The 12,563-nt window shown below is 46.6% G+C and overlaps 2 non-coding genes across 2 annotated transcripts; both read left to right on the top strand.

The window, feature by feature from the left end:
- The first annotated feature begins 752 nt into the window (after window positions 1–752).
- Window positions 753–856, top strand: LOC118604412. Its single transcript, XR_004951723.1, has one exon. It is a non-coding gene; the product is annotated as a U6 spliceosomal RNA (small nuclear RNA).
- A 5,970-nt stretch (window positions 857–6,826) lies between these two features.
- Window positions 6,827–6,939, top strand: LOC118604445. Its single transcript, XR_004951751.1, has one exon. It is a non-coding gene; the product is annotated as a small nucleolar RNA SNORA1 (small nucleolar RNA).
- The last annotated feature ends 5,624 nt before the right edge of the window (window positions 6,940–12,563 follow it).

Below are 12,563 nucleotides of genomic sequence, written 5' to 3'. Positions count from 1 at the left end.
ATGATACAGTGAAATTCCTCAGCTGTCCACAAGAGGGCACCCAATTTCCCAAAATAGCTCAATTCACAATGGAGAGCCTGTGGGATAGATGTATTGCCTTCCTTTACTTCCTCTTGGGTATCTGGACCAATGCAGGTCAATCAGAACCAGACCACAAATGTGTTATCATGGAGGGGGGTGCTGCCCAGTGACGATAAGTGCATCTCCAAACTCTGGCTGTGTGCATGCCAATACACACTGCCTCTTAATCCTGAGACTCAGATGTCCCCAGACTTAAGGACTATCCTGGAAACTGCTACCCTGAAGACTGTCTGGACATTTGGGAAAGGAGGTGCGGCCCAAGGCCACCTTTCCTGCGGCCAGCTCTGTGGGGGCCCAGATAGGGCCTGAGCCCCTCCCTGCTTCACAACACCTCCCACACCAGGGAAGTCAGAGGTAGAGGAAAGAGCACCGGATACTACAGGAGACCTGAGTTCTGTGCCTGGCACTGTCATCTACTGTTGTCGCACCTCTGAGTCCCAGCTCCCTCATCGCTAGAGTGAGAAGTACGATGCCAGCTAGCTCAGACAATGGGTGGCAGACTGGCTCCTTCGGGAGATGGAATCCGAGCTCGGAAGGCTGAGAGGGACAGGAATCCTGCCAACTGTATGTGGGAGTCGAAAATAGTTCCTAAAATTACCTAACAGTTTAGTTGGGGCAGGAGCGGAGCAGATCGTGGAGCCTAAGCTCCCTGTCAAAAGACGGGATCCCTGGTGCTGGCTTCCACAGCACACATACTGCAGCTGGAACCATACAGGGATTAGCATGGCCCCTGAGCAAGGACGACCCGCAAATTCGTGAAGCGTTCCATGTTATTTTTCTCTAAATTGTTCTTCACAGAATTCTCATTAGAGTTATTTGTAAATTTGCTTAATTACTTTTGATGATATAGAATAAAATAGTTTCACCATAATAAAAAAAAGAAATGGGGTCCCTCATCTCTGTGGTCCCCCTCACCAGCAGTCCCTAACCCTAACACGGAACGCAGTATCCTTTTAGTTGACTGACACCCCCCCCACCTCCACCCCCACCCCCCACCCCCCCGCCTCCCCAATTAAAGAGACTCCAGCTGTGGGGAGTTCCTGTGCCACACACCTCAGACACGCAGAGAAACCTGGCTAAATGGGGCCAGAAAGTTCTGGAAGGGAAGGAATCCGAGGCTGGCAAAAAGGAAAGTAGAGGGGACAAGAATGGGCACCCGCTCCTAGACTTCAGCTTCACTGCGAGCTCTGGCATCAGCACGGGATGGCCCAGGATGGGAGGCGGCCGGGACGCGTGGGGACAGCCCGCTTTGTAGGAAAGTAGGAGGCAGATCCGCGCCGCCCATCTGGGAGGTTTGGGTGCTTCTGGCCTGGAGGCTGCGGGGCGGAGCCGGAGACCAAAGACGCCCGAGCGGAGGCCGCCCTGGCTCGCCTCTACTTGGAGTGGCGCTGGGGACCCAGTGCTCGGACCCAGTTACCGGATGGCGGGAAACCCGCTGGGATGCGGGAGGGAGATCCCGGGAGGTGGGTAGCGGGCTCCGGGTCTGGACAAGGGGGCAGCCGGACTCCCGGCGTTCTCCCTCGCGCCCACGAATGCTGGTCCCTCCCTCAACACCCGCACCCGAGCGCTGCCTGACCCGGGACTGTGGTCCCCGGCCCTCTCCCATGGCACTCCAGTATTGGCGGCCCTCTACCACTTATAGTTAATTAATTACTAAGAGACGTGGCAGGGGTGGGAGTGGGTGTGGGCTATAGGATGACGACAGAAAAGGGTCCTCGCGTCCCATAAATTAAAGGATTGAGGGTCAAGAGGTGGTTGGATTAGGGAAAGGGGGAATTGGGAGGAAAAGGTGAAGGCGGAGGTTGGAGGCACAAGCCACTGACATTTTATGGAGGAGGAGTTGAAGGGTCTATGGACCCCTTTCCAGGCTTAAACGTTCTTTGTATTTAATTAAGTAACTTTTGTTTTTCTCTTGCAGATAAAAAATTTACAACAAAATTAAGAAAACTCTAAATTGCTCCTAACCTACCACTCAGAGACATGGAGTATATCACCAAGTATATATAAAAATTACTGCATTTAAATTTGTATCCTCCTTTTAAAACTTAACATTGTAGCAAGATCGTTTTCCCTTGTTACCAAATAATATATGAAAACATGATTTATGAAATTTGTATTATATTTAATTGGGATAGTAGATTACAACTTATTGAGCCATTTTTTTTTTTAATGGGAGGTTAAGTCGTCAATCTCTAAATGGTCTCTAAATCATGCTGCAGCCAACATTCTTGCACATGAATCTGTCAACATGTGCTTGTTCTTTTAGGATAAGAACTAAAAGTGGATGTATTGAGTGATACATATAATATTTTTTTCAAATTTATTGTAAATCTAAAAGAAGTGCTAGCTTCTTGCAAAATATATAAGCAATTTTAAAGGGTGCAAAAGAAAACACTGAAGTCCTGTCCCCACTATTTGTCCAACTACTGGGAGGTGACGCCATTCACACTTTTATAATAAAGACTCAGGATTTTCCCATATACATTGACAGATACAGATACTTTTTCTAGGTGTGTATATTTGTATATGATGGGAGAATGACAAATCACAGGCTGTTTTTTTCCTTTTTGAAAAATCAAATAAGTCATTGTAAGAAAAAAATAACATATTCATTGTAAAAACAAAAACTAATCAAATATCATTAGGAAAGAAAGTAGAGAAAGCAGCTAAGTAGCTGTTCCTGCCTCCCACTGTCTCCGTCTCTGCTCCAGGGGGCACAGCGATAGAAGCCTGGCCCACTCCCTGGAAAGACCTAGAGGAGAGGCAGGCAGCCCCCTGGAGCTGCAGTGCTGGAGGGCAGGTGACAGAGCGGGCCGTGCGGATTGGGTGGAAGCTGTCATCCCAGTGCCATTATGGTTTGTGATTCTGGGAGGGATGGGGCCTGGTGAAGGACTGGCTTCTTTGGTGGGATCTGGAGCAGAGACTGGCAGGTCCTCAGCCTGCCTGGAGGCCTGGCCTTCCAAGCCAAGCAAACTGAGGGTTTTTTTCTGCCAAGATATGCCTATCCCTGACCCAAGTGGCACTGTTGGCTGAACTGCTGCCCTCACAGCCTCCCACAGGAGTCTGAGAGCCCAGAGGCTTCCTCCACCTTCTTCAGGTGGAAAGACTCTCCTCTACACCAACCCACAGACCTGAGGAAATTCCAGCCACCTGACCAACAAGCTGAGAGAAACCACAGCGCTTGGCGTATATGGGCAAAGGAAGGTCACTGGTACTTGACAGTAACCCAGTGGTTTGAATGAATGAAGAGGACTCCTAAGCTGTCAAACTCAGAACTGTCCTCAAAGAACTGCGTCAAGGACTGGGGACGGCCAGGGCTGCCCAGCCCTCTGCGCTTCGTGTGTCAGCGTAGGTGGGCTCCCTTCTGACAGGCAAGTCTGGGCTTCTGAAGTGCTTCAGGGTGTGTGTGTGTGTGTGTGTGTGTGTGTGTGTAAGGAGTGTTTGGCTCTGGAAAGGTTGAGAGCTGAGCTTAGGATGGTCTCAGCATTACTACCCCCTGAGGCCTCACTCCCTGTGCCAGTCCCAAGGGCAATGTCCTAGAAGCCCTCCAAGTTCTGACGGTACCCCAACCTGCCCTTCAGGCCAGAAATCCTTTTGAAAGCCTTCGTTGAATCACATTATCCACCACGTTCCAGGCCTGACTCGGAATGAGAGTTCAGTCAGACTTCTGTCACCGAGAATCACAGCTGGAACGGCATTGTCTATGGCCTTGGGGATGGCAGGCCCCTGCCACCCAGGACTTGTATTCTGGTGAGGAGGCAAGACAGACAACAATATAAAAAGATAAAGTAGTCCTGGGCTCGGGAAGCGCAGGAGTCTTGATTTCCCCTTTTCTCTCCTGTAAAATGGGTCAGTAGTATTCACCACGTAGGCTGTTACAAGGATTAGAAACCAAAGTCATGTAAGGTGCCTGAGCCCCTCCTCAGGACGCCCAGGTGTCCTTGCCCTCCCTCCCGCATCCCAGCGGAGCTTCCTCGCTAAAGGGTAACGGATTCTGGAGATGGCCACGGACCCCGCATCTCTTTCGTGTGTCCTGAGTCTGGCACCCCCGAGGGAGCCGGGGGCCTCCACGTCGCTCGGGGCAGAGGTGACCCAGGACGCGGCGTACCTGGTCCTGCGGCTCCGCCCCGAGGCCACCCGGCCAGCTGCACCCGAGCCGCCAGGCGGCGTGGCGCAGCTCTGCCCGCGACGCTCCTGCGAAGCGGGCTGTCTGCGGCTCCCTTCCCGCGCAAGCCCATGTTGATGCCAGAGAGATCGCTGAAGGTGACTCCGAGACAGGTGCCCATTTCTGTCCCCTCAACATTCATCTCCGTCAGCCCGGGACTTCCTGCCCTTCTTGAACTTGCCGGCCCCTTTTAGCCAGGTTTCTCTGTGCGTCTGAGGTGGGGCTCCCACAGCCAGAGGCCTTTTCACTGGGGAGAGAATCAGACATGAGCTATTAGATATAACGGTATGATAACGGTATTGTGTTTCGTCGGTGGAGTACACAGTGATGAAGCCAGGGCTCCAGGCCCTTGTCTGACCACCAGAGGGGATTGGAACCTGAACGGAGGTGTAACAACTGGCAGAGCCAGGACAGCCCAGAATTTTAAACTTGAAACCCTAAATGCATCCAAACTAACATTCCAGTGAGGAAGCGAAGTAAAGACGTTTTTGGATGTGCAAACCCTGAGAAAGTTTAACTCTGATAGGCTCTCTTTAAAAAAAAAAAAAAAGATTTAAAGATAGGCTCAGAAAGAAAAAATAATGAAGCCACAAAAGAACAAGACGGGATAAATAAAGAATAGAGGGCAAAGAAATTAGTATCCCTATTGTTAAGTCTAAGTAATTGTTGATAAGTAACAAGGGAGAAAAAGCAACAAGCTAGAGACCACACTCCAGGTGTGAGTTTATGTCAGTGTGGGAGAGGGGCAGCAGCAGCAATGGTCATAACCTTGGGAGAAGATGACAGCAGCAGCTTCCAAGGGTCTTGATCAGTGCAGGCCACGGTTTCTGTAAGTTCATGCAATGGAACATATTATGAATCCATTAAGATGAATGATGTAGTCTTATACATAAGCAAATGGAAAGATACCCAAGACGCACTATTAGGTTCCAAAAGAAACAAAAGGGGAGAAAAAAGAAATAAAAAGAAAGCCACAGAAGGATGTTTACAGAATGCTTGCTGTTTTAGAATATATATAATACGTAGTCTGCACGTGCAAAAACATCTGGACGATGCAACTAGCATAGGACTCAGTAACTGCATTCCTGTGCATTTGGCCAGAGAAATGAAAACGTATGTTCACAAAAAGTTTGATAAGTGTTAAGCCCGCAGGATGAAAACATAGAGGTTCATCATTTGTCCTCTCCACATCGTCTGTTTTATATTTTCATAATAAAAATGAAAATTTATACAATAGATTGTTTCATTGTGAAGATCATGAATAGCGAATGGATATCCGGGGATAAAATTTTCAGGGACATAATCATGATGCAAAAATTGCTGATTCTCAAGTAGCTCAGAGGAAGTGCTCAAACAGTCCTAGCAGTGAAAATGAGAATAAGATACCAAAGGAACAATTGGGATCAAATAGTCTCATAAAATGGGAGAGTGACAAAGCAATATTTCTAAACTAGTTGATAAAATATTGTATTATTTTATATAGAATTATTTTCAATATAAAAATGTAGTAAGATTAACAGTTCACATGTTTTCAATAGTAACAAACAATGTGCGAGATCAAAGACCAAACACTTTTATTTCTTTGGGTGGCCCAATTCTTCCAGCAGCAAGAAAACACCTCCCTAGGTATAACTCTTTTCAAGATTTCTTTAAGGAATATTATTGATCTTCATTGTCTTTTATATTGCATTTTGGTGCATATAAAAATACATGTGGTATATACCTAGGATTTAAAGTAATATTTAAATAAATGCCTATGAATCAAACACAAATTAAGACCCAAAATGATACCAATAATTTTGCATTTATCTGCATCCTCCTTCTTTGTTCAGCTCTTTTGGTCTCCTCCAGAGCTTCCATTATCCTGAACTGTGAATTTATTACCATAATTCTTTTAAAATTTCAGTCCAATGTTCATATACTCTTATCCAAGGTATTATTTAGTTGTGCTTCATTTTGAGCTTTGTAATTCTTTTCAAGGCTCCTTAGGATTCTAATCTATTGGGTTCAAGACAGGATGTCTCTAACTTAATTTTCTTCAGGGAGAGGAATGGGAGAGAAGAGTCTGGACCTTCAGTTCTACTTGAAACTGGAAGCCATAAAGCCACTGGAGCTAATAACATAACAAGTATCAACTCTTTCCGATTGGCTTGGCAGGATGGCCTGTGAGTTATCAGCACCCTGGACAGATCAGGGTCACCTCAAGTATTCTACTACCTTATAAAAATAAGAAAATATTTTTATTTTCTTTCAGTGCTGCCAATAGGATTTTCAAGTGTCTGAAAACATACTTTTCTCCCTATGTAACATTCCTATTTTAGGCAACATTGACCGCTTCAACATCCTGTCAAATACTGTATAATTCCACTTACACACAGACACCTGGAGGAGTCAAATTCATAGAGATGGAAAATAGAATAGTAGTTGCCAGGGACTGGGGGGAAAGGAGAATGGGGTATTATTGTTTAATGGGTAAAAGAACTCAGTTTGGGAAGATGGAAAAAGTTCTGGGGATGGATGCCAGTGATGGTTGCAGAAGTATGTAACTACACTTAAAAATGGTTAAGATGATAAATTTTATGTTCTGTGTATATTAAAAATAACAAAATAATAATGTGGCTACATTGAGACTCAAGTTATGCTTCCACCACAGTAAGTTTATTGCAGTGGTGACAATGAGACCTGTAACATTTTCTGCTAGGCTCAGTAAGTAAAAACTGGATGTAATGAGACTTTTCAATATTAGAAACAATTAAAAAATAATATATCCTAGCCATTTGCCAAAATAGCAAAGTACTTCTTACAATTTAACTTTTAGGGCTCAAAAGTAGACTGCTTGAAGAAATTGAGTCCCAATGATTATAGAACTGACTGACATGACACCTGTGGACTGAGCAAAAATTATTTTAAAAGGGATTAAGACTCAGACTCAGGGGGAACTAAGGTAGTGGAAGGAATCACGACATGAGAAATTCCTTAAATAAAAATGTATTAACTTTAAAGGGGAGTTATACAGGGAGAAAATTAAAATCATTTCTTCAATTAAAAAATAAATTTAAAACAAAAAATTACTAACTTTAAATAATTGTGCCTGTTACACATAATAAAAGAAACCCTTTACATTTTTTGTAGAAAGTCAGCATGTATTTCTCTAGTGTTTTCTGTGGAGGGAATAAAATAAAATTTAGCAGTTAACAGTTGTATTGTACTTTTGACATGAAAAATGTTAAGGAACCCTGCTCACCTTATGCCCTTACTCTGCTTTGGGCATAAGCATCTTGCTTTGCTTTCTCTTTCTTTTGTTGTTTTACTTTACAGATTGTATAATCCGTAAGGAAATTATATGGAATTAAATACGAATACTTCAGAAAAAAATAATAACATAATAAAATTACTATTTGCGTTTTTAAAACTTAATTTGAGAGAAGGTTCATAATAATTCTCAAGCAATGATTGAGAAAACCCTAGGAAAAGCCAGCCATGACAGTTCTGGCCAAACAACATGTGTTATTTAATTATACTCACTCTAGAGATAATAAACCTTTAAAAGTAACCAACTGATATCTGTTAATAAAATGTGAAACAAAAAGAAGGAAGTAAAGAGTGCACAAGAAAGAAATTCACATTTGGGGAAAAAAATTACAAAACAGAAGTACTTTTTCCCTTTTTCTTTTTTACTTCATATTGAGGTGTAATTATGTACAGTCAAGTGCACAAATCTTAAATGTATAGCTGAATTTAGAACATTTGCAGCACAACAGAAACCTCCACTGGAACCCCTCTCAGCCAATACCCCTTTCTGTAAAGGTTACCACTAGTTGGTTTTCTATCACCATAGAACTTTCTATATATAAATGGTGTCACTAATTATGTAGTATGACTTCTTTTGCTCAGTATCATGTCTATGATATTTATTCCCACGTTGCAAGTAGCAGTGCTTTCTTTTTTGTATCTCTGTTCTTTTGATTGCCATTGTATAAACGCACCACAATTTACGTATCCATTCTCTTCTTGATGGACATTTGGGATGTATCCAGTCTTTTGGTAATAATGAATAATAAATGTTACAAATATTCTTGTATGTGTCCTTTGGGGAACAAGTGCATTCATTTCTGTTGGAAATATGACTAGGAGAGGAATTGTTGGTCCTAGGGTATAAGAATTTTAGCTTTATAGGTACTGACAGTTTCCCAAGTGGTACCAATTTATACTCCCACCAGCAATGTATGACAGATCAATTGTTCTATATCCTTTCCAACACTTCATATTATCAGTTTTCAAAAAAAAAATTGTAGCCTTCAGACAGAAATAAATTTTGAGAATTAAGAATGAGATATAGTAACAGCTACTGGGTTAATAAAAATAATTATGAGTGAACAACACATACTGATATAATTAGAAATGTGAATGAAATGGGCATTTTTCTTGGGCTACAAATGAGCAAAATCCACTAGAGAAGAAAGAGAAACAATTATTATTTGAGTAATACTTAAGAAATAAAGTTATTATCAAGTATGACCAAGGTAAATAGTCTGAATGAGTAGACAGTGTGAGTCCATTTCGGTTAGTAGAGTCTGGAAGTGAGTGGTGAAGGTCGGTGATGACTGTGCCACTGGAGTTATGGTCTTTTGTAAAACTTCTTGGAGCAACAGAACGTGCAGCCAGGCTTGAAACCCGTTGTATAAGATCTAATAATTTCATGTTTAGTAATTTAGCCTAAAAAAATCAGATGCAAACTATGCTTCAAGGATTTTTACTACTGTGTTATTATAATATATTTTAAAGATTATAAATCTAAACATCCTGTTCTCCAATGGAATAGTACACATACTTTTAAAATCATGTGGGGTTTTTTTGTTGTTGTTCGTTTTCTAATTTTCCAACAATGAACAATGCGTTATTTTGAACAGGGGTGAGGAGGGAATAAAAAAAACAAAAACAAAAAAACCCTTAGGTTATGCTGTTGTCGTTTTAAAGAACCACAACGAGAAACTGACAACCTAGAAAGGGAATTCTGTCACCACACCCTCTCTCCACGACAAGGGCTTCTAAATTATTCTACCTGCAGACAGACAACCCTGCCTTCTCACTTCTTGTTCTCACCCCTTTCCCCTCTTAGGGCCCATACTGCCCCTGTTCCATCCTTGTCTAGATCAGGGCATCCTTTTCCAGATGGTCATCCCAGGACACACTGGACGCCCATTGAGATAGAGGGGCGAAAGGCCGTCCAGGGTCGGGGCACCCTGGGTCTACCCTCTCTGCAGGGGGAAGGCTAGAGTCTGGGCGCCAAGGTCCTGGGTTGGGCAGAGCCCCAGGGAGGGACCCGCATTCGTGTACGCAGAGGGAGGGCTCAGAAACTCCGGCTGCCGGTTGGCGCGCCCCGGCGCCCGGGTCCCCCGAGCCCTCTCTCCCTCATCCCAGCAGCGTTTACCCACCAGCAGCTGACGGGGTACCGCGTCGCTCCGGGCAGGGGCGACCGAGGACGCCGCGCGCCGAGTCCCTCCAGCCCTACAGTGGCGCTCCGCCATCTCTGGTCCTCGGGCTCCGCCCCGCGGCCACCCGGCCAGCTGCACCCGAGCTGCCAAGCCGGGCGGCGCGGCTCTGCCCTCGAGGCTCTTGCGAAGCCGGCTGTCACCACTACGCGCCCCAGCCACCTTCCATCCCGGGCCACCCCGTGCCAGAGCGTGCGGTGAAGGTGACGCCTGAGGCAAGTCCCGTTTCTGACCCCTCTACCCACCTCTTTGCCAACCTGGGTTTCCTGCCCTTCCTGAACTTTCTGGCCCTTTTAGCCAGGTTCCTCTGTGTGTCTGAGGTGGGTGGAGCTGGAACTCCCCACAGCCAGAGGCTCCTTAAATGGGGAGGGGATCAGACAGCTAAAGACAGGAAAGAGGCTGTGTTTTGTCTCAGAGACCGATGGTGCAGGGGACCACAGAGATGAGGGGTGCGGACCCCCACCCTTTGACCAATGCTTGAGCTCCCATGTTTTGTGAAGATGCTTCGTATCCTCCTTTACTTGGCAAAAGCGTTGGGAAACGCGGGGCACCGCCTGCATCTGCACACCTGCGCAGGAGTCCTGCTTCCCTTGCTCAGCGAGGACTTGCTGCACGGAGAGGCCCCAGGTGTGGGGACAGCAGAGCTCCTCCCTGGGTCATCTGAAGGCCCCCTTGTCTGGTGCTCCACTGCTTGGACGATGCCAAGTCCCACTATCTCCTTTGACAAAGGACGGAAACTGAGGGAGCTGGGCCATTATCACTGCGCCCACTCTATAGAGGCTGAACCAGAGGAAGGGATTACGTGGCAGAGCCAGGCCCAGAACTCATACCTTCTGCCTTAGTCCCGGGCTCGTCCCTGCCTCACAGATGGTGGAGGGGAGTGCGCTGGCCTCTGATGGCCCAGCTTGGAGGAGAGAGGCTGCCCTGGGTCTGGAGTACCTTGCTAAGTGGCAGAGAAGGGAGGGCAGGCAAATGTGACCTGCCCTTGCTACATCTCACCTTCTCTCTCTCTCCAGGGGTCCTCGGTGAGATGGCTTCCCCCATCAGCCGAGAAGTTTCTGCTAAACTGGCACCGGCTCAGCTTCCTTCTCATCACCATTCTTACTCTTCCTTCCCAGGAGGGCACAATGAAGGTCCCCCCACTGCACACACACATACACCCTTTAGAAGCATGATACAAGGAACCTTCTCAGGCCCGCCCCCCAACACTCAGAGGGCTCAGGACAGGAATACAAATGCGGACCCATATATCATGTTAAATACTTAAAGACTTACACCAAACTAACAACTTAAATATGTTTTATCTTCCAACCTTGACAAAATATATCTTCATTATGACCTGAAAGGCCAGATTTGAATCTAGAATTCTCAGAATCCTTCGAGTTCTTCCCCAGTGTAGGGAGACCTGGCCCTAGGCCCGTGTCTGACCCCCGTGTCTGTCATGCATGGGGAGGGGCTACGCACACTGGCAGGCAGTCAATGACAAGGTGTGACTGGGAAAGACTTGCACTGTGATCTAGAAGCAATTGGGTCAGGAATTCCAGGGTCCTAGATACCCAGAATGTTGTTCGTGAGGAGTCGGGTACCACGTTACCTCAGCCCACTGATTTCCAGCCCCGTGAGGAGGGGCGCTGGCAGAGGCACCTCCCGTCTGGATCTAAGGGTGGTCCTCTTCCTACTCTCCACTCCACCTGCCTTTCTCTTTGGAAGTTCAAAGTTAGGGTATACGACTAAATTCAGGGTTCCTGCCCCAGTGTGATGGCTTTGGGGTGTGTGTGTGCAGAAGCAGGAGAGGTGTTAGCGGAAACTTAGGAGGCCTTTCTGTGTGGGGGGTGGTCCTGGACCGGCTGTCCTGGGGAAGTTGTTACCTGGCAGGGAGGAGACGCCAGCAGAGGGGACCTGCCACTCTCTCCTAGACTACCTGGGCAGCTTCTGGGAGTGGTCGGGGATACCTGGGTCTCCCAGAGAAGGGGTTTCCTGACCCAGTGAATGCTCTCCGAAGAGTGAAGGCGGGCGGAGGCTGAGTGCGCTGGCAACCTGCAGGAACGCTGAGCTGGGCCCCGGCCACTGCTGGATGCTCGGGGAGCCTGATAGGTTATTTCTAGTATGTAGTGTCAGGGCAAATGTGTTTGTTTTAACACTCTCTAGAAATAAACTTGAAATGTGGGCCACCACCCTTCCCCTGGGGCTGGGGGAGGGGTAAAAAGGACTAAGATTGAGCTGTGACCCCCCAGAGAAAGCATGACTTGCTCTTAGGACATCCATCAAGCCAGGGCAGGGCCTGGGGCCTGCCGTTACAGTAGGGTGGGGTCAGGGGCTAGGAGACCACTGACAAATTCAGGTGCCTGGGCCGTTCCACATACATTCTCCTCTGAGACACATAAGAAGCTAAATGAGAAGATGAGGTCTCTGAACAGAGAGATAAGGCACTTGACCAGGATCACACAGCTTTGAAATGACAGCTGGGCTCAGCCTAGGTGATGGGGGAGCAGGAGAAACTGCAGCTTGCCCTATTCTCTAGTCCAGGAGTCCCCAACATTTTCGGCACCAAGGACCGGTGCTCCTCTGAGTATCTAATGCCTGATGATCTGGGGTGGAGCTGAGGCGGTGATGCTAGCGCTGGGGAGCAGCTGCAAATACAGATGAAGCTTCATTTGATCGCCTGCCACTCAACTCTTACTGCACAGCCCAGTTCCTAACAGGCCACGGACCGGTACCAGTTCATAGCCCAGGGGTTGAGGACCACTGCTCTAGTCCCTTCTGGTCCCTCCCACTTTTTCTTGAACACTCATTGATTTGGGTAGTTAGGGGTGAGGATGATGGGT

Source organism: Rousettus aegyptiacus, unplaced genomic scaffold (assembly GCF_014176215.1).
Source record: "Rousettus aegyptiacus isolate mRouAeg1 unplaced genomic scaffold, mRouAeg1.p scaffold_m13_p_6, whole genome shotgun sequence".
Lineage (NCBI taxonomy): Eukaryota > Metazoa > Chordata > Mammalia > Chiroptera > Pteropodidae > Rousettus > Rousettus aegyptiacus.
Note: the sequence above shows the minus strand (reverse complement) of the source record. Positions and strands in the feature narration are given on the sequence as shown.